Here is a 21,424-nt window from a genome sequence, read left to right as displayed (position 1 = left end):
TAAAGGAATCTAAGTATTTCATCTCTGTTAATTACCTGAGTGGAAGTGTTAAATAGACATTTTATTTTAAAATTACGGCTGATAAATGTTCCTTTAGGTATTAAGATATGAACATAATTCACATTTAAAATTGTGCTTCATATAAGAAGATATTTCACATTTAATAATTATTTCATGATTGATGATTCTGAGTATGTGATATTAATCTACTTATTATCTGTGATCTTTCGTGTATGTAAATAAGTATGTATGTATTTATGTATCTTTCTATCATTCTGATCTATCACATACAGCAGTCCATTTGTTATATTTTCTAACTCACATAGGTCCTTTAGTATCCTGAAGTACATCACATGATGGAAAAGTTAATTAGATATGTCTCATGCTAAAACCCATATACAGTCACATTACCAAACTAAATCTTTGTGTTTTATGAAATAGATGAGGAAATTTGATAGTATAAAAATTAATTAGCTACCTTGAATCTCTTTTCTGAACTGTAACTTTACAATGAATCAAAATTTATGAAACAGCTTTTAAAAATCTCGAGTACTAATGTATAGCTGTGAAAAGTTTCATAAAGTTAGAAAGTAGAGTGCATTTTATGTTACATAAATATATATAAACACATATACACATACAAACAAATATATATATATAAATGTGTCCACCTACACGTATATACATATATACATATAAACATATATACATATGCCCTTACATACACATACACAATTATATATATATATATACATATATATATATATATGTGTGTGTGTGTGTGTGTGTGTGTGTGTGTGTGTCCCTATGTACACATACACATATACAAATGTATACACATATACATATATACATACATACATTCTTTACTAACAAAAACTTTGCTTTTGAAAGAAATTGCCTAGGCATAATGTATATGGTTTAGTCAAATAAGAGAAAAATGATGTTATTGTCAAATGACTCTGTTTGAGTATTCATTTCTTCTTTTTTAACATGATGATGGTTCTACAAATCTGACTTTTGGTAATTGGAGATTATATGTACTACTCTAACTCATTCAAACTCTTACTCCAAAAATAAGTGATTACTTATTATGTTTCCAGTACATGTCTAGAAAATAGATTTATAAAAAAAATGAAGTTTCTGCTTTCCTTCAAGGGCTTCACCATCTAGGGAGGATATAGTCAAATATCATTATTTATTAATCCTATAATCTACTCTAAGTATTTCCTTCAAATTATATCATTTTGCTCCTCTAAAACTCGATTTAGGTATAAGTACACTTCATTTTTCAAATTCAAGAAAGAAAAGTGTGAAAAAATCCCCTTGAGAATCAGGAGTACTGGAGTTAAAATTCAGGTTCACATAATATATTGCTTAAAATCATTTTTAAAAATGTATTATATGGGGTTGGGGATTTAGCTCAGTAGTAGAGCACTTGCCTAGCAAGCGGAAGGCCCTTGGTTCGGTCCCCAGCTCCGACAAAAAGAAAATAGAAAAAAAATATATTATACTTGCTGTCTTGAGTCACCAAGTTCAATAATTTTCTTAATAAAACATAAAACAAAATAAAATCCAAGGGAAATATATTATTAAGATACAATTCCAAATTGTTTTTCCACACACTTATTACCTTTCATATCTTTACATTTAACATAGAACTAGAAAAAAAAATAAAAACTCTACCACCGATTCCCAACAACCATGGGACAGTTGTTTGTAACGGATGGAATTTTATAGATGACAATTGAAATAAAACTGTGGGTTTGTGACCCTGCTGGTAGATGCATGAAAAAACATGTATATTTAGGTTGAGTTTCTACAATATAAACCAGATTAATCCCTACAACTAGATGGCATGTGCATTTGGCCAAACAGGATAGGAAAATTTGCAAATGAGCTCCATATCTTAAACACATTATTTTATAAACTTGCTTGAAATCATGCTTTTGATAGTTATCATCTTGACCAAAATCACCGACAGGCTAGCCCATTCAAAAACAAACTGTTATCACCTTTTGCCAATTAATTCTATTTTTTATACAAGAGTAAGAATATGTAACTGCTATTGAGATGGTTGTTAAGGGTTTCCAGTACCATTACAGCTCATAGGTTGTAAGTGTTTTTAAATTTTTATATTGGAAACATGGTCAAAGCAGGTACACTGTTTTGAATTTTCTCAACTGATCACATATTGGATTACCCGTTTCAAAATTAGCAGCAATAACTGTAAAGGATTTGGATAGTGTCAATCACTCTGAAGAGAAAATAATGTACAGGATTACTCAGCTACAGTAATGTATTTGTAGCAGCAGCAAACATTTCAAACATATGCTATTTTTTCCAAGGGAAAGTTGGCTACACAGACTATGGCAAACAAATGAAGCAGCAGCAACAATGTTTGTGGATCTTGAGTCTCTGCTGATTTCAATTCCCTGAGAGAATCACAGCATAGAACTTCTCTCTGTCCAGGCTACGTACAGAAGCCTGGCTGTTCTACTAGGTTCTGCCACTGCTGCTCTTTCCTGTTTGTTATGACAACTCTGCAAAATTGAACTACTAGTGTATTCATGAAATGTTTGCTAATGGAACAAGCTGCCTCTGCTAAACTGTGTAATGTAATTCTGCTATCCAGAAAACACAGATGGGAGTTGCTCCAATGAACCTATTTAAACAGGGCCACCACCACTAAACCCAATGCTTCCATCCTTCTTTTTTTTACCTTGGGTGGGAGGAGGGCTACAAAGGATGTTAAAGCTTTTAAGAGGCATCAGCAAATATTGATATGGAAAAAACAAAGTTTTAGTTTGAAGAGATATCAGCTGTGGGCTCTCCTTGGGGTGTAATATCACTCAAGCATTTGGTGTATGCTGCATGGAAGGACCCTGAGAATGCCAAGTTAACTGCAAAAAGACAGGTATTTTCTGGTCCTGCATATATCAGAGAATATAAAGTTTTTTTCAACACTGGTAATAAGCAGGAGGTTTAGAGCCTGGGGGGGAGAGAGAATGAAGATGTTTACTATGCATGGCATCTCAGCTCCATAAATTAAAAGAGATCTGGATAAGAGAGGGAGTGAGAGACACACACCAGAGATGCTGGGCACTATAAAAAATGGTATATTAAGAGCATTTTATTTTATTTCTTGTAGGACAGTTAAAAAAGAACCCAAAAGCTATTCTTTTTACTCTTATTTAGCATTAGATAAATATCTCCTTTATAAGACAAGATAGACTTTTTTCTAAAGTACTTTGGTAACTTGAGACATTAAAAAATGAATTTTGCTTTCTTTTTCCAGAAGCCAATAGCAATGTACATGAAGAAAGTACATCAGTAGTGAGAAAGAAAATTGCTGCACTTCTTCAATAATCATTTCCTTAGGTAAGTGAAATTTTATCCAGGTGTTTCTGAAATAATCTAACTATTGTCTTTTCCATCAGTATATGTAGAAGGAACCATGATATAAACAAATGGAATTCACTGCTAGAGAAAATCTCATTTAAGTAAAACCATATCTGTAAACTCAAGGAACTTTTCCAAGCAATTCCAATTGACATTCTTACACAAATTATTTTTATAATAAATGTAGTAAACAAAATACACCCATACATACAGTAATATCTTTGGAGTTAAGTTCACATCTTATTAATTAAACTATTATTACTTTGAAAGTAATAAAAGAGAATATGGATTGTGTTTGGTAGCAGGCCACAATCCAAAGCATCAATCCCTTTATGGTAATCTAATAGATATGAATTTCATTTCTTCCAAGAATGTTTAAACAAGATTCTCTCCTTTTAGTATTCCTAGTCTCTTGATTTCTTTTTGGATATCACAGATCCCATAATGGTTTGGTTAAAAATGTTCACTACGGCATGATAATAAACTTAGTCTTAGAAATACTCTGTTAGTTGCTATCTCTGAATAAGGAAGTTTGAATCAGATAAACTAACTTGACTCCACAGAGATGTCATAATTCTCTAACTAGCATTTGCACAATTTTGCCCATAATACTATGTCTAAGCCAGAGTTTCCATTACTTTTATGAAATACCATGACCAAGGAGGAAAAAAAGCAAGTTGGGGAAGAAAGTGTTTATTATAGTTTATATTTTCTCTTTTAAAATTTTACTTAATAAAATTTTAGAGTTCAGATTTCATTCCTCTCAAAGCCCATATTCTGTTCTACATCCCATACCTTCTCCCCACATTCCCAACAGAATGAAGCTGTCTCCCACTCCACCCTCAGTCTACCAGACCTCTCCACTACCTGGGAACTCAAGTGTCTTGAGGGTTAAGTGCATCTTCTCTTGTTGTGTCCAGAACCAGCACTCCAATCTTAGAGGCCTCATATTAGCTGGTGCATGATGCCGCATTGATGGCTCAGTGTCTGAAAAATCACTGAGGTCCAGGTTAGTTAACACTGCTGGTCCTCCGACTGCGTTGCTCCCCTACTCAGCTTCCTCAGCTTTTCCCCAATTCAACCACAGGGCTTAGCAGCTTCTGTTCATTGGCTGAGTGTAAATATCTGCATCTGACTCTTTCAGCTGCTTGTTTTTTCTTTGCTAATGCAGTCATGTCAGGTCCGTTTTGTGAACATGACAAAGCATGAGTAATAGTGTCAGGCCTTGGGGGCCTCTACTTAATCTGGTTCCCAGATATCGCGGGACACTGGAATTCCTTTTGCTCAGGCTCCTCTCTGGTTTTGTCCCTTAAATTCTTTCAGACAGCAACAAATATGGGTCAGAGTTTTGATTTGTGGATGGCAACCTTATCCCTCACTTGATGCTCTCTCTTCGTCATGGAGTTAGCCTCTACAAGTTCCCTCTACCTACTCCTGGACATTTCACTGAGTCCTGATAGTCTCTTACATCTCAGGTCTCTGGAATATTCTAGAGCCACCCCCACCTCCAAACTTTTAGTTCATGAGGTTGACTCTTTTCATTCATTCTGCTGGCACTCAAGACTTCAGTCAAACTCCCCACCAACACTTGAACATGTTCCCCTCTCCCTTACTGACTCCTTTCTCACACAGGCCCCTCACTCTTCCCTCCTGAGGTTCATTTCTTCTCCCTTTCAGGTGGGATTGAGATTCCTCTTTGGCTGTTCAGTTGGTTAAAATTTTATTTTTCCTTTTATAAAAATGGAATATTTTGTTTAATTTCAAATATTATTCACTTTTCTAGTTTTCCAGTCATAAGACTCCTATCCTTTCCCCAACCAGTTCTTCTATAAAGGTGTTCCCCTCACCAACCACTCACTTTCCCAGCACCCGTGACATTCCCCTACACTGGGGGTTCCAGCTTTGGTAGGCCTAAGAGCCTCTCCTTCCATTGATATCCAACAAAGCCATCCTCTACTACATATACATTTGAAGCCATAGTTCTGTCCATGTACAGTCTTTGAATATTGGTTTAGTACCAGAAAGCTATGGGTCGTTGGCATTGTTGTTATGGGCTTGAAAGCCCATTCAGTCCTGGTAATCCTTTCTCCAAATTTACAAAAAGAGGTTTGTTTGCATTCCACTGGTGTGCCAATAACCTTCACATCTGTAATTGGCATGGTCTACCTGGGTCTCTCAGGAAAGATCTATATCCATTTCCTGGCAGCATGCACTTCTTAGCGTCATCAATCTTAAGTAGTTTTGTGGCAGATCTATCTATCCATCTATCTATCTATCTATCAATCTATCTATCTATCTATCTATCTATCTATCTATCTATCTATCATCTATCTATCTACCTCTATATCTGTCTCTTGTTATCTATATCTATATCTTTATGTATATCTTTATCTATATTTATATTTATATATCTTTATCTATATATATATCCATATCTATATCTATATCTATATATATCTATATATCTAAATATATATATATATAACTATCTAAAAATATATATAAATATATGTATGTATGTATGTATATATATATGTATATATGTATATATGTATATATGTATATATTTGGTGGCTCCTACAGCTATGTGGTTTGGTGGAATTTTAGGATGGATTCTGTAGAACTAGGTCAAAAATGTAGAAATGCCAATCAAATTCCTTTCTGTTATTATGCACCTATTGAAGTTGAGGTTTCTCTGGACATCAAGCCTTTCCTCTCTCTGTCCATCCTTCTGAGTCTTGTGTTTCACCTGAGAAAGAATAGTGGTAAAACCTCCTAAACCATTTTGTCTGGCCCTGGGAACACAGGAAGGTACATGTTATAGAACTGATATCTAATAGGAGTAGAGATCTGCCTTCTATAGTACATGATGGCCTGTGCTTTACTGATGTCTCATAGTTTTTGGATAAAATAAGGATTTGGGAGTATTATTTGAAGTAGGAACACAATATTGACAGTTATATTCACTCTATAACTGGTCACGCTTTGTTGCTAATTTATTGCAAAAAATGAAATTGCAAAACGGAATTATTGAGTACACATTCAGGAATATATATATATATGGTGTCTTCTACAACTATGTGTGTGTGTGTATATATATATATATATATATATATATATATATATATATATATATATATATGTATGTATGTATATATAAATTCTCCTATAAAGGAAAGTACAATACGAAAATAAAATACAATGCTCAATCAATTAAAGGTCTGTAGGGAAAATAATGGCCTTTGGGAAACAGAGAAATCCTAGGAAATTGAGTGTATGTCACAGGAATGGACCTGGAAATAGAATTCTTATCCAGAATAAACTCCTCCACCCCATTTTCCTAGATCATTTCTACCCATGCCATGTGCCTGACTAACTTTCTCCATTCAAAGAATGAAAACACTAATGTAGGAAAAAGAAGTCTGTAGCTTTAAAGAGATAGAGTACATAAAACATTCCCCTGTGTCATAGGAGACACTTCTGGAAAAGGCACTCTCAAAACTGGTCACTGTTAGGAAAGATGTTTAGCAGGTAGGCCATGGCAGTTCTCAGTGACATCATCATTAATCCCTCCCTCCAAAATCTCTTGTAACCAGGAGATCCCTATCTTCTCCTGTGATGTCACAAGTGTTGTTGTGTCTGCAACTGCCTCTCAGATATTCCTTCAGTACCTCTAGGGTTTACTAATTGGCCTCTAATTCAGAGTAAACAGCCTTTTGGGAGGGAGAACAAAGAGGATGAAAAGATCTGATATGGGAAGAAAAAAGGAAGCTGGCCTTCTGTCTTGGTATAAAAAAAAGAAAAGAAATAAGTGGTCCTTGGAACAGCTCAGTGAGTTCTTGGTAGGGATTTAGTGGGATTGACAAAGAGACTGCCTTGATCTGAGCCTCCCACCTATGGGAATCAGGAGTTGGGAGCCTCTCAGAAGCATCTGGACTTGCCTGTTTTTATTGTTCCTGGAAGTCAGAGAGTTTATATCATTAATTTCTTTATTCAATAGGCCAAGTGTTGTGAAGGGCACAGTTGTTTTCCTGACAGCTCATGGCCTTTACTCTTTTTGACAAGAAGAAAAAAGTCCTAAGGAAAAAGGTAGAGACAGATATAGTGTCTCTAGCTCAGAATAAACACCTCCATGTTTGCATACCTATAGTGCAGTCCTAGAAGCAGCATTGCTATTAGGTGACACATCATCATCTCAGTCTTTTCACTAATATTTCCACTGACCACCACTTTACTTTTCTGAGTCAATAGGTATGATTAGCTGTCAGTTTTTTCTTCTTTTATTTCTTTCATTTTTTTTATGTTTTAGCAATTTTATTGCTTTTTTAACTTGATATTTCTGTATTTACATTTAATGTTATTTCATTTCCCATTTTCCTACCCAAAAGGTTCCTACCCGTATCCTTCGCCTTTCTTCTCTAACCCCCCCCCAACTGTGCCTTCACATTCCCTTGAACCTGGAGACAAACCTAGAGAGGACCAATAGCTTCGGCATCCATTCATGATGAACAAGGCCATCCTCTGCCACATGCAGTTTGATCCATAGGTCTGTCTGTGTACATTCACTGAATATTGGTCTAGGATCAGAAAGCTCTGGTTCATTGACATTGTTGTTCTTACGGGATTTTAAGCTCCTTCACCTCTTGTAATCCTTTCTCAAAATCTGCCAGCAAGAAGTCTGTTTCAGTTCACTGGTTTGCTCTAGCATTAACTTCTGTAGTTGACATGATCTACCTGTGTCTCTCAGGAAATATCTATGTCCAGTTGCTGGCAGATTGCACTTTTTAGCGACATCAATCTTATCTAGTTTTGGTGGCTGATATATATATATATATATATATATATATATATATATATATATATACACACATATACATATACATATATCCCCCTTTAGGTGGCTCCAAGAACTATGTGGTTGGGTGGAGGCAACATGGATTCTGAGCAACTAGGTCAAGAATATAGAGTTCAGAAACAACAGTGCCAAATAAACACCCTCCTGTTCTTATGAACCAATTGAAGTTGAGGTTTCACTTGCTCTCAAGCCATTCTTCTTTCTGCCCATCCTCCAGTATCTTATGTTTGGCCTTCAGAGAAATAATGGTAAAATGGATGACTCTCAAGTCTAGCAATGGGAACACAAAAAGGTAGATCGTGTAGTACCGATATCAAAAAGTACTAGAAACTGAATTCCATAGTTGTTTTGTCCTTTGCTTTTTTGAAAATTAAATTGGACACAGAAGTTTTGAGTAAACATACAGGAATATTAATAAAGTATCTTATCATTGAATGTACAATGAGAAAGTGAAATACAATATTCATTCAATTAAGGTCTGTAGGCAAAATTCTGGCCTTTGGGAAATAGAGAAATCCTGGGATATGAACTGTGTATCACAGGAATGAACCTGGGAACCAAAAATTATCTAGAACTATCTCCTCCACTCTATATTCCTAATTCGTTTCAAGCCATGCTAAGCCCCAAACTAACTTTGTCCATTCAGAATATGTAACCTCTAATGAAGCAAAGAGAAATCTCTAGCTTTAAAGAGATGGAGTATGTAAAGGTTTCCACTGTTAGACAGGAGAAACTCCTGGAAATTGCACTCCAAATCTGTTCAATGTAAGGAAAGCTGTTTAGCAGGTAGGCCATGGCAGTTCTCAGTGACATCATCATTAGGACTCCCAGAAAAATCTCTTGTATCCTGGAGAGACCTCGCTTCTTCTGTGATGTCACCATTGTTGTACTGACTGCAACTGCCTATCAGATATTGCTTCAGTACCTTTGGGTCTTCAAATTGGCATCTAATGCATTGTAAATAGCCATTTGGGAGGGCAAACATAGAGGATGAAGTGATCAGACATGGGGTGTAGAAGGTGACCTTCTGTCTAGTTATAAAAAGAAGAAACATGTGGTCAATGGGAAAGATCCTTGAGTCTTGGGTAGGTTTTGAGTAGGTTCACTGAAGAGATAGCCTTGATCTGAGCTTTCCACATATGGGAATCAGGAGCTGGGAGCCCCTCAGAAGCATCTGGCCTTCCCTGCTTGTTATTTTTTTGGTAGTCAGTTAGTTTATATAATTCATTTCTTTATCCCAAAAGCCAGGTTTTGGGAAGGGCACTCTAGTTTTTCCTGAGAGCTCATAGCTTTTATCCTTTTGTCAAAAAGGAAAAGGTCCTAACAGAAAAGGTAAGGCAAGTATTTTGTCTTCTGCACAGAGTAAATTCCTCCATGCATTGTATTCTAATAATGCAGTTTGTGTCTGGCACTGATAGCTGGAAGGGAGAAGTGCTTCTAGATGAGACTTCATCATATAAGTCTTTCAACTAGTAATACTCTGACTACCATTCCCTGACAGTGACCCCTTAAAATTCTGAGTCAATAGGTGTGAATAGCTGGAAGATTTCTTTTCTTTCATGTCTTTCATTTTTTTTTAAATTTTTAACTAATTTTATTGCTTTTTTAATTGGATATATCTAAATTTTCATTTAAAATATTTCCATTCCCAGTTTTCTGACTGAAAGATCCCTTACCGGTCCTCCTACACTTCTCTTATAACCACCCTTACTGCCCCTGGATATTCCCTTGAACTGGGAGTCAAAGCTAGGCAGAACCACGGGTTCTCCTTCCATTATCACCCAACAAGGCCATCCTCTGCAACATATGCAGTAAGAGCCATAGGATTGTTCATGTTCATTGTTTGAATATTGGTCTACTACCAGAAAGCTCTGTTTCATTGGCATTGTTGTTCTTATGGGTTTGAAAGCACCTTCAACTCTTCTAATCCTTTCTCAAAATCTACCAACAAGAAGTTCGTTTTCAGTTCACTGGTTTGCCACTAGGGTTCATTTTGTGGTTCTCCCTGCAGTTTTCTGTGTTTGATGCAAATTCAACTGCCCCAAAGTCAGGTGCATAGTCCTGTACTCAGAACTCAGGTTACTTCACAAGAACTACCTCCCCATTGAATGTGTAAAGTATAAGTGAGTGGCAGGAACAGGATAGAAGGAGGGTTAATTTGTGAGGAGAAGGAAGAATGATCAGTAGAGATGTTTGAAGGAAGAGGAGGACACTAGAGGAAAAAAGAGGATTGTAATATGACAGAGTGAGAAGCCATGGCAGGTGAATTTAAGATTCTGCTCTGTGTATTTACAAGTCGTTTTTAATATTCATAAGGGATGGGTAGTACCCTACGTGGTGTGTTTAAGTGGGCAAATATATCTAATCAACTAAATAAAAGATTATTGTGCTGTGTGTTTTTTATGTGAGGGTTTGAGTATGGGAGAGTGTGTGACGGCATGAAACACTGTGTAGCTGAGGACTGGGAAGGTGTTTATGCCAAGATATCTAGCAGAGAATTTCAGACACTTCAGTGCCAGAGTTAGCAGGATAAAACAAAAATTTACTTTTTATTTTTATAGTTTTACAAGAATACAGTCACTTCCGTATATAATATGCTCTAGCTGTGTTTCTGAGGAAAAATCTATATTTGGTTCCTGGCAGAAAGCACTTCTTAGCTTCATCAATCTTATCAGGTTTTGGTGATATATATGTAGGTGGCTCCTTCTGCTGCTTGGGTAGGGGGAATTTTCATATGGATTCTGTGTAACTAAGTCAAGAATGTAGAATCCACAAAGGACAATGCCAAATAGATTCCCTCCTGTTCTTATGAACCTATTGAATTTGAGGTTTCAGTGGACCTCAAGCCATTCCTCTCACAGTCCTTCCTCTTCTATCTTATTATTCCTCAAGAAAAAATCATGGTAAAACATCCACAACCATCTAGTCTTGCCATGGGAAAACAGTGAGGTAGATAATACAGAACAGATATCAAATGGGACTAGAGAACCTAATTCTATAGTCCATGTTGGCCTTCGCTTTACTGATATCTGGTAATTTTGGGATAAAGTAAGGACTTGGGAGTTTATCATTTCAAGTAGCTACACAATATTTACACTGTTATACTCATTCTATAACTGGGCCACCTTTCTTGCCAAAATCTTTGCAGAAAATGGAATTGGAAAACAATTTTTGAGTACACATTCAGCAATATATATTAAGTCCCATATCGATAAATGTACATTAAGAAAGTGAAATACAATATTCATTCAATTGAAGGTCAGTAGGGAAAATACTGGCCTTTGGGAAATAGAGAAAACCTACAAAATTGTACTGTATTTCAAAGATTGTACCTGGGAATAAAGTTAATATCCAGAAGAATCTCCTCCACTCCATGTTACAAAATCTTTTCTACCCATTCCAAGCCCTTGACTAACTTTTTCCATTCACAGCATGTATCCACTAATAAAGCAAAGAGAAGTGTCTAGCTTTAGAGAGATGGAGTACATAAAGATTTCCACTGAATCTCAGGAGACATAACAGGAAAGGGCACCCTCAAATCTGATCAATGTAAGGAAAGCTGTTTAGCAGGTAGGCCATGGCAGTTCTCAGAGACATCATCATTAGGCCCTGCCTGAAAAATCTCTTGTAACCTGGAGAGCTTTATCTTCTTCTTTGATGTCTCTAGTGTTGTCAAGTCTGCATCTGCCTCTCAGGTATTCCTTCAGTACCTCTAGGGTTTAGTAATTGGCATCTAATTCAAAGTAAACAGCCATCTGGGAGTTAGAACAAAGAGGATGAAGAGATCAGAAATGGGGAGAAGAAAGCTGCCCTTCTGTCTTGGTCAAAAAAAAAAAAGGAAGAAATATGTGTGCTTGGGAAAGCCCAGTGATGCCTTGGTAGGTTTTGAGTGGTATTGCTTAACAGATAGCATCGATCTGAGCGTCCCACATATGGGAATCAGGAACTGGGGTCCTCTCAGAAGCATCCGGACATCTCTGTTCTTATGGTTCCTGGAATTCAGAGAGTTTATATCATTCATATCTTTATTGCAAAAGCCAAGTGATGGGAAGGGCACTGTTGTTTTCCTGAGAGCAAATGACCTTTATTCTTTTTCACAAGAAGAAAAAGGACCTACGGAAGAAAGGAAGGAAAAGTATTGTGTCTCTTGCTCAGAGTAAACTCCTCCATGCTCCTGTTTCTTATATTTTGCCTTAAGAAAGAATCATGATAACACATCTACAGCCTTCAAGTCTGGCCATGGGAACACAGTAAGGTAGATCGTGTGGTACCGATATCAAATATGACTAGAGAACAGAAATGTATAGTCCATGTGGACGTTTGCTTTATTGATGTCTGGTACTCTTTGGATAAAATAAGGATTTGGGACTTTATCATTTGAAATAGGTACACAGTATTTGCACTGTTATACTCACTCTATAGCTGGGCCCACGTCATTGCCAAAATCATTGCAGAAAATGGCATAGTAAAACAGGATTTTTGAGTACACATTCAGGAATATTTATAAAGTCCCCCATCAAGGAATGTACAAATGATAAGTGAAATACAATATTCAATCACCTAAAGGTCTGTAGGGAATATACCTGGCTATACAAGGCAGAGAAAACTAGAAAATTGAACAGTATATCACAGGAATGGACCTGGAATTAAGTCCTCCTCTCCAAGTTCCCAGATCATTTCTACCCATACAAGGACCCTGACTAACTTTCTACATTCAGAGCATGTAACCACTATGGAAGAAAAGAGATGTCTCTAGCTTTATAGAGATGGAGTAATAAAGTTTTCCCCTGTGTCACAGGAGACATACCTGGAAACGGCACTCTCGAAACTGCTCAATGTAAGGAAAGCTGTTTAGAGTTAGGCCATGGAAATTCTCAGTTATATCATCATTAGGCCCTCCATGAAAAAATCTCTTGTATCCTGGAGATCCCTAGTTTCTCCTGTAATATCATGTTGTCATGTCTGCAATGCCTCTCGTATATTCCTTCAGTACCTATAGGATTTAGTAATTGGCCTCTAGTTCAGAGCAAACAGCATTTTGGGAGTGAGAACAAAGAGGATGAAAAGCTCAGAGATGGGGAGAAAGAATATCGCCTTCTGTCTTGGTATAAGAAAAAGGAAGAAACATGTTGACCCTGGGAAATCTCACTGAGTCTTTGGTAGGAGTTGAGTAGGTACGTTGAAGAGATACAACTGATCTGATCCTTCCACACATGGGTTCAGGAGCTTAGAACCTGTCAAAACTAACTGGACTTCCCTGCTTCTAGTGATTCCTTGAGCTCAGAGAGTTTATATCATTAATATATTTATCACAAAAGCCAGGTGTTGAGTAGGGCACTGTCCTTTTCCTTAGAGCTCATGCCTTTTATTTTTTTTGCCTAAAAGAAAAGGGTCCTAAAGAAGAAGTGAAAGAAAATTATTGTGTCCTCAGCTCAGAGTAAACTCCTTAATTATTGGATTACCTATGGTGCAGTTTGTGTCTGATACTGGTATTTGGGAGTTAGACATGTTTATAGTACATCATATCAGTCTTTCCACTAGGATTACTCTGACTGCCATTGCCTGATTGTGACCCTTTAGATTTCTCATTCAATATGTATGATTAGAAGGCAGTTTTCTTATCTTTAACTTATTTAATATTTATTATTTTTAGCAAGATTTTTTTGCTTTTTTAATTTGATTTTCCATATTTACATTTCAAATATGTTTGCCTTTCCCAGTTTCCTGTCCATAAGATCCCTAACCAGTCCCCCTACCCTTCTTGTATAATCCCTCTTATTGCTCTTTGAAATTCCCTTGAATTGGTAATAAAACCTAGTTTAGACCAAGGGCATCTCCTTCCATTGGTGCACAACAAAACCATTCTCCGCTACATATGAAGTGGGAGCCATAGTTCTATCCATGTACAATCTTTGAATATTTGTATACAACCAGAAAACTCTGGTTCGATGGCATGGTTTTCCTTATAGGATTAAAAGGTCCTTCAGCTGTTGTAACCCTTCACAAAATCTACCAACAACAAATGCGTTTTCAGTTTACTGGTTTGCCACTAACATTCACTTCTGTATTTGACATGCTCTAACTGTGTCTCTCAGGAAAGACCTATATCTGTTTCTTCTAATCATGCAATTCTAAGATTCATCCATCTTATCTATTTTGGTGGCTAATATATCTATCTATATCTATATCTATATCCATATCTATAATCTGTATATCTATATATCTATATATCTATATATCCATATATCTATATAACTATATATCTATATATCTATATCTGTATATCTGTTTATCTATATATCTATATATCTACATATCATCTATATGTACAAATATATATCTATATCATCTATATACACACATTTATATGTATACACACACACACACATATATATGTATATATATGTAAATTATAGCTACTAAGTTAGATGGAATTTTAACATGGATTCTGGGATACAAGATCAAGAAAGTAGAATCCACAAATGACAGTTCTATATAGACGCTCTCCTGTTCTTATGAACCTAATGAAGCTGAGGTTTCACTGGACCACACTCTATTCCTCATCCTGCACATCCTCCTGAATCTTATGTTTGGCCTGAAGAAAGGATCAGGGTAAAACATCAAAAACCTTCAAGTCTTGTCATGGGAACATAGTAAGGTAGATAATGCAGAACTGATATCAAATGGGACAAGGGAACCAAATTCTATAGTCCATGCTTTCCTTTGCTTTAATGATGTCTGGTAATTTTTGGATAAAATATGTTTTTGGGAGTTTATCATTTGAAGAAGGTACACAGTATTTACACTCTTATACTCACTCTCTAGCTGTGCCCCCTTTGTTGACAAAGTCATTGCCAATATTGAATTGGAAAACAGAATTTTTGAGTACACATTCAGGGATATGTATAACGTCCCCTCTCAAGGAATGTAGACAAAATAGTTAATACAATATTTATTCAATTGAAGGTCTGTAGGGAAAATACTTGCTTTAGAGATACAGAGAAAACCTAGGAAATTGAAGTGTATGTCACAGGAATGGACCTGGGAATAAAATTATTATCCAGAAGAATCTCCTCCACTCCATGTTCCTAGATCTTTTCTTCCCATGCCAAGCCCCTAACTAACTTTCTCCATTCAGAGAATGTAACCCCTAATGAAACAATTGAAGTACTTAGCATTGGAGAGATGTAGTATGTAAAGGTTTCCACTGTGTCACAGGAGACAGTCATGGAAAAGACACCCTCGAAATTGGTTAATGTAAGGAAAGCTGTTTAACAGGTAGGCAATGGAAGTTCTCACTGACATCATCACTGGGTCCTGCCTGAAATATTCTTGTATCCTGGAGAGCCCTAACTGGTTCTGTGATGTTTCTAGCATTGTCCTGACAGCAACTGTCTCTCGGATATTCCTTCAGTACCTCTAGGGTTTACTAATTGGCCTATAATTTAGAGTAAACAGCCATTTGGGAGGGAGAAGAAAGAGGGTAAAGAGAACAGAGATGGGGAGAAGGAAGCTGGCCTTATCTCTTGGCATAAAAGAAAAGAAAAACTATGTGGTTCTTGTGAAAACACCCTGGGATGATGGCTTTAGTTCTTTTGTTCTATGGGTTAACCAAGCTCATGGAGAAGTTGCTGAACATCCTAAAGACCTTTGGGCAGATGATAAATATTCTAGATACCCCTTTTTAGATTTTGATGGTCCTGGGGATTCTATTGCTGATGGTAAATGTTTCCCAGGAAGAGTCATAGAACCAGATTGATTTTTTTGATGCTTTAGAGGACATGGAATTTTTCTGATATACTTGGGCTAATGGAACAAGGTCCAAATGATTTTTTTTTCGATGTGGACTTTCCATCATACCTTTGGAAATATAAAAAGTGTTATTGTATTTTGGAGTATAATTTTCACAATGAAAAATTACTTTGAGGATGGAGAACACTTTCTGGAACCCTAGAGAGGGGTGAAGAAATTCCCTGAAACCCTAGGGCAGATTGGTGAACATGCCTTTTTGGTAGAAGGCTGAGGTACTTGAGCATCCTGGGACAATATGGTATATCCAGCATGCCCTTGGAAGGATTGGCAGATTTCCACAATTCCTTCATCATTTTTGGAAAATTTCAAGACCCTTTGGACAGATGGAGAACGTGTGGGACTCACGTGAGGAATATTCTAGCTTTTGGTGTCTCTTTGGCAGCAAAAGATGGCAAAGGATCCCTTTTGGCAGAAGGGGTAATGTTGAAACTGTCTTCCTTAGAGGAGAAATTTCTCAAGAGTCCATCAGAAGGGTCAAATCTTAACTCTTTGTTTCTAGAAACTGGATGCCTGTGGTCCATTTTGGTAGAGGGAGAATGTTGACTATTTCTCCCCAGAGTGGACATGTGAAATAAATCTACTTGGGTAGATGGAGATAGTTGTAAAGCATGTTTTTCAGATGCAGTAGATCCTAAGACATCCTTCTCAGATGAGGAAGGTCTTAATGTACTGTGTATATGTTTAGAAATGCTGACTGTGATATCAGAATGGGGGGTAGGTATTAGAACTACCTCAGAAGATGTGACCTGTCCTAGAGCATCATGGACATATGTGAGGGGGCTGAGAGCCTCTTGATCAGATAAGGATGTTTCTAGATATTTTTGTGTAATTGAGGAAGTTCCAAAAAAAATTTCTTCTGCTGGAGAAGTGGAAATAGAGTTCTGTGTAGAAGTGGCAGGTTCCAAAGCCTGACTGGTAGGCAAAACAGGGTCCAAGGCCCCTTCAGAATATAAGGTAAAATCCAAAGTCTTTGATGTACTTTGCAGATGTTTTGGGCCCGATTTTGGGTATAAAAAAGGACTGGCAACCATTTGTTCATATTTGTAAGAGTGCATAGCATCTTCTGTATTTGGGGAAGATGGCCTGATCTTGAGGAGATAAGGAAGTTCAAATAGTCCCCCGTGAAACCTGCAGAGGTCATATGCATTCTTTTGCACAAATGGAAAACAAGGAATCAATTTCCTCAGATATCAAGGATGCTACAGCCACTAGTGTTTGCATTTCATGTTCCACCACTCCTGGTTCACATACAGTTGGATCCATAATGTTCTCTACAGATGGAATATGTCCAAGAAAATCTTTTGTATATGTGTCACATCAACCAGCCGTTCCTAAGATGTGGCTGTGGGTAGAATTCCTTTAGTAGATGTTTCTTGTCCCACCGTCTCTTAATGAGATAGAGTACTACTCAGAGAATCCTGCTTAGTTTTGGAAAATTCTAGCTTCTCTGATGTATATGTGAAAATTTTGGAGCCTCTCCTTTTGGACAGTATGACCTAGAGTCCCCTGTGGAGAAAGGGGATATTTACTCTTCTCCATACATTGTGTAAATATGGAGTCTGAGGTAATGTCTGTCTTTTTCTCTGAGCTGTGTTCCCTGTAGTGCAAAATGCTGGGTCCTCATTCCATATCCAGTTTGCTAATTTGTGTCTTTTTAGGGGGCAATTGTGTTCTTTGATGTTTAGAGATATTTAGGAATAGTGATGGTTGCTTTCTGTTTTTTCATAATTTGAAGTTAGTTTATGTTTGTGTGCTTCTCTTCTCTGTTTTGTTGAGAAAAGTTTAATTTCTTTCTTTATCTATGGTTTTACTTGCCACAATGTGTTGGACTTTGCCATTGATTATCCTTTGTAGGACTGGATATGTGGAACGATACTGTGTAAATTTGGTTTTGTCATGGAATATCGTGAAACCCGTTAAGCTCCTCTGCTTCTCCAGCCCTTCCCTCAGCTCTCCAGTGGAACTCACTGAGCTCCATCCAATGTTTGGCCGTGCATCTGTGCAGCTGTTTCAGTCGGCTGCTCCATTGTGCCTTCCAGAGGAAAATAATGCTACCCTCCTGTCTGCAAACACAAGAAAAGACCATTAATAATGTCAGGGTTTGCCGTCTGCCCATAGGATAAGTCTCACATCCGGCCACTTATCCTTTGACCATTCCCTCATTTCCTCTTCCATCTCTGTCCCTGTGTTTCTTATAGAGGGGGCAATTTCTGGGTCAAAATTTTGGGGGTGGTTTGTGTCCTTAACCTTCCACCATAGGTCCTCCGTGGCTACGGAAAGTGACCATTTCAGTATCTGTATCCGCATTGCTACGAGTCTCAGCTAAAGTCACCCTCATCGATGCCAGGGTAGCCTCACCCATCCCAGATTGCAGGCAAATCATAGAGATAGCACCAACCCTGGACAGTCACTGATTTCAGTTTATTCTCTTCGCTCTCTGTCCCTTTTGCACGCCTCTCCCAAGAAATGATTCTCAAACCCCATATCCCTTCCCATCCCCTCAGCCACCAAATCCTTTCCTTCCATCTGCCTCCTCTCATTATTTTATTCCTCCTTCTGAGTGAAATCAAAGCATTTTTCTTGGATCTTTCTTCATGTTTAGCCTCTTTGGTTCTGTAGATCGCAGCGTGTGAATTCTGTACTTTATGGCTAATACCTTCTTTTAATCCCTTAAATTTAATCATGTACATGTTATTTTGGGTCTCAGTTACCTCATTCAGAACAATACTTTCCCATTCCATCTACTTGACCGCATCTTCACAATGTCCTTATTTTTCATAGCTGTGTAGTATTCCATAGTGTAAATGAACCACATATTCTGTAGCCATTCTTTCATTGAGGGGCATCTCGGTTATTTCTATTTTCTACTCATTATGAAGAATGAAGCTAGGAACATGATGGAGCACGTGTCTTTGTGGTATGGCAGATGTCTTTTCAGACATAAGGCCAGGAGTAGTACAGCTAGGTCTATAGGAAGAATATTCCTCGTTCTTTCAGAATCCACTGAATAGATATGCAATGTCATTATTCAGTTTTGATCTTCCCCGGCAAACGGTATTTGTATCCTTATATTTATCAGCTTCCTCAAAGGAGGATGCCTCTAACTAGACCTCTATCATGTATTAAGGAGATCACATATGAACCTTCTGTCTATTTTAATTGTTCAGTAAATGCTAGAGCCTATGACAGGGAGCCAGAGAGGAAATTTGATAATGGAGGGTGGAGGATGGGGTTAGGTAGAGAGTCAGAATAGGGTAAGAGAGGTATAGTATTATTACTATATAATAATTTAATATACTAACATAATATATAAATATTAATTATATTGAATCATGACATTAATATTTAATAATTTAATATATTAATGTACTATATCTTTATTTATTATTTATTATAATAATATAATTCAATATATTAATATACTAGAGTAATATTTATTATATATTAGCATAACTTTGATATATAACAATTTAAAATGTTAATATAGTATATTAATATTACTTATATTATTATAATGTTAGTATATAATAATTTAATATATTAATTTATTATATAATATTATATATGTATATACACACACACACATAAATATAATGCATGCTATGCAACATCCACAAAGTTAACTCCAAGTGAGCTCGCATGTTAATGGGAAATCCTGAGGGTAGAATATTTTTTTTTCAGTTTTGTTTGCTTATATGGTGGATCACTTTGATGGGTTTACCTAGATTGATCCACTCCCGCAACCTCAAGAGGAAGCCTACATGATGGCACTGAATGGCGGTTTTGATATGCCCTTGGATATTATATTGGAACATTTTACCTAGTAATTTTTCCACCAATGTTCGTAAGGGAAATTCGTCTGAAATTCTTCCTTTGTTGAGTCGTTTGTGATTTAGGTGTCAGGGTGACAGTGGTGACATGGAATCAGTTTGGCTATTTTCCTCCTGTTTCTGTTTTTTGGAGTAGGTTGAGAATTCTTTGAAAATCTGGTAGGAGTCTGTACTCAAACAATCTGGCCCTGGGGCTGTTTCAGTGGGGAAACTTAATTACTGTTTATGTCTCTTTAGTTGTTATAGAGCTATTTACATAGTTTATCCTACCTGAATTTACCTGTGATCAGTGTAATCAGTCTACACAATCATTCACTTTGTTCAGAGCTTCTAATTTTTGAGACAGCAGGTATTTGAAGTGAGACCTAAAGATTCTGTGACTTTCATCATTGTCCATTGATACGGCTCCCTGGTTCAATTCTGCTTTTGTTATTTGGATGATTTCTCTCAACCTATTAGATTATCTGTCTGTGTGTTTGTCTGTCAGGTTGATGTTCCAAGGAACCAACTCTTGGTTTTTTTTTTTTTGTTTTTTTTTTTTGATCTTTGTATTCTCTTTGTTTCTGATGGATCACTTTCACCCCGAGTCTGATCATTTCTTGCTGTCTCCTCCTTTAATATGTATTTGCTTCTTTTTATTTTAGAGATTTAGGGTGTGCTGTGAAGTTGCTAGTGTGTGGTCTCTCCGGTTTCTTTATGAAAGTGCCCAGTGCTGAATATGCAAGTTCCTCTTAGCACTACTTTCCTTATGTCCCTTAAGTTTGAAGAAGCTGTGCCTTCATTTTCATTAAATTCTAGGAACCCTTTTTGTTTTTCATATCTTCTTGGAACTGGTTGTTTTTCAGTTGCGAGCTATTTAATTTCAATGAGTTCATACACTTTTTCTTATTGTTGAAGTCCAGTTTTAATCCGTGGTGATCTGAAAGATCCAATGGTTAGCACAGTCTTTCTGTATCTGTTCTGGCTTGTTTAGAGTGGGAGAACATGGTCAGTTTATGATAAGGTTCCATGAGGTACTGAAAAGAAAGAGTGTACTTTTGTGTTCGAGTAAACTATTCTGTAGATATCATTGAGGTCAATCTAATTGAACCCCGTATTAGTTACATCATTTATATTTTTTTAGTTTCTGTCTCAATGGCCTGTCCTTGGTGAGAGTGGGACATTGATGTTCCCCACTACTAATATTTGAGGTTCGATGTGATATTTAAGCTTCAGGAATATTTCTCTCACCAATGTTGCTGCTTTTGTCTTTGACACATAGACATCCAGAACTGAGATGACATTTTGGTGGATTTTTCTTCTGAAGCATATGAATTGTCCTTCCCCATCTGTTTTGATTACTTTTGGTTGAAAGTCTGATTTGCCGGATGTTAGAATGGCTACACCATCTTGTTTCTTGTGTCCATTTGCTTGGAAAACTTTGCCGATCCCTTAGTCTGAGGTTGTGTCTATCTCGGCTGCTAGATTGTGTTTCTTGAGTGCAAAAGAAGGATGGATCCTGTTTTTAAATCCACTGTATTAGCCT

The 21,424-nt window shown here is 36.9% G+C and overlaps 1 long non-coding RNA gene across 1 annotated transcript in view; it reads left to right on the top strand.

Annotated features, from left to right (window-relative positions):
* LOC134484422 (uncharacterized) overlaps positions 1 to 21,424 on the top strand; it is a 46,976-nt gene that overhangs the window by 6,499 nt on the left and 19,053 nt on the right. The window contains exon 2 of the long non-coding RNA XR_010061879.1: positions 3,299 to 3,381. This is a non-coding gene — a long non-coding RNA (uncharacterized LOC134484422). The remainder of the gene's footprint in view (positions 1 to 3,298; positions 3,382 to 21,424) is intronic.

This window comes from Rattus norvegicus, chromosome Y, assembly GCF_036323735.1.
Source record: "Rattus norvegicus strain BN/NHsdMcwi chromosome Y, GRCr8, whole genome shotgun sequence".
In the NCBI taxonomy this organism is placed as follows: domain Eukaryota; kingdom Metazoa; phylum Chordata; class Mammalia; order Rodentia; family Muridae; genus Rattus; species Rattus norvegicus.
The sequence above is the reverse complement of the archived record's forward strand: the minus strand, read 5'-3'. Positions and strand labels throughout refer to the sequence as shown.